Here is a 2,113-nt window from a genome sequence, read left to right as displayed (position 1 = left end):
TCGCGCCATATCGAATACTGAATAATAAAACGGATGATATACTCATACAAACTATACTATTAATAATGCGCTTCAGTTCGGTTAATGAAATCTTGCCAAAATTATTTGGCTGAGCGAGACATGCACCACATCTTCACAACAAGCCGATCGACTAAATATAACATACTCAGTAAATGGAAAAAATCGGTAAGGTAAGATACTAGTTAAGTTAATAAGTTTCTTTTGAAATGTTTTTTAACTCGTCAACACGTTCATTACAATACATAAAGTATATTTTACTGCAAACTAATTTTCCTTATTGCTGGGAAAACTTTAATTAAAGTCCTGCGATTCATGTATTAATGATCAATGTTTAGGTCAAAAACCAATCACCGCATACATGACTTTACCAGGAAGGAAGGCCGGGTAATAAAGATATTACTCGTACCAAACGACTTACCTACTCGTACAAAAAAAAGTTAGCAAGCTTGCAGTGGCAAGACTTTTACAAGTAGACGAATAACTGGAAAAATAGTTACTGACGAGAATTGTTAATGACAACTATATGAATTAAATAAACTAATATGAGTTAGTTGAGTTATCTTTCCGAATAGTCATGGATAAGATTTTATAAAAGTAGTATCTGTAACCTGAAAGTCAAACTTAAATTATATTGAAAATGAAATGAAATGAAAATACACTTTATTGTACACCTAACAGAAATTAAATTATAAACAAAAACAACACAATAAAACACAGGTACAATGGGCGGCCTTATCGCTAAAAAGCGATCTCTGCCAGATATATTAAATGTGATTGTATTTTAAATTTTTTTTAATAATTGGATTGATTTTAAATCTATTTTTATAGTGCACTATTAAGATAAACGATAAAAAGTAGCATGATGTTATCTTCTATGTATAAAATAAACAATGAGATAAAAAATAAATACTAGCGTAAATAGTTGCGTTAACGGTTAAAAGTGGGATTTAAATTGAGAGATAAAGTGCTTGACAGTTATTAGCACTAAGTACCGTGTTATTTATGACTAATTAAGTAGCTAAAGCTAAGTATGTAATATTTGTTATATTTATTTTACGTAAATACCGTTTTTTAAATGAGTTAAGCACTTCGTAGGTTTTTATATCTAATACAAAAAAAATATTCCTTATCATCATGATCATCACTATTATCATCTCAGCTTATGCCCCATAACTTGACAAATACCTCTTATCTCAAAAGAGGGATGGCTTCATAGCAAAGACCCACCACCCTACCCACCAGGTAGGGGTTGACTGAAATGGCGGGCTTTTACTATTACCTATTAATTTTCACATACTGATATTAACCGAGACCAGAGTAAAGATATTAAAGCAGTCTGGAAAGTACGCACAAACGTTCGAGTACCCCCGACTAAAATCCTGCGATAATACTTTTGGGCCAGGTCGGGCGTAAGTATGCAGTTTCGAATATATTTACCGTACCGAGACCGACGTGATGGCTAAACGTACTCTCCGAGGCGCGAGGGATTATTTTATGGATTACAAAAACCTTACACCCTAAACGCCTCTTATATCTCCATTCTATCGTGGGAATAAAGAATCATAGTTACAACACTAAAACTTTTTTTTTCCACTAATCTATAGTTTTTATTAGGTAACACACCAAGAGCCACCTACTGACCGACTTAATGCTTTGATAATTACGAGGGTGGTAATTAATTATCAAAGATCTAGTATGGTAACACACGCTGAAGACATTTGCCAAAGGACCGTAGAGTGTGGAAATCCTTACAAAAGTCGCATATTTTACCGTGGTAACTCGTTACCGGCCACTTTCGGGTAGGGGGCTCCTTCGGAACGAGAAGGATTTAGTTTGGAGTACACCACGGTCCACGCGGCCCAAGTGAGGATTGGTTGACTTTTGTGAAATTTATGGAGGATGCAGATATCCTCATTTTATTTTCCTCCACTTTAATAGCAAGTGATATTTACATTACTCCTAAAAATTGGAGGTGTGTGACAGGAAGGTCCATAAAAATATAACAAAATTTAAAAAGAAAATGGACTGTAACAATATTAATATTAGAAGCAAAAATAAACTCGTTTTGCAGTTTACTAAATTTCAGGCTACA

Source organism: Pararge aegeria, chromosome 18, assembly GCF_905163445.1.
Source record: "Pararge aegeria chromosome 18, ilParAegt1.1, whole genome shotgun sequence".
NCBI lineage: Eukaryota > Metazoa > Arthropoda > Insecta > Lepidoptera > Nymphalidae > Pararge > Pararge aegeria.
This window is presented reverse-complemented; position numbering follows the sequence as displayed.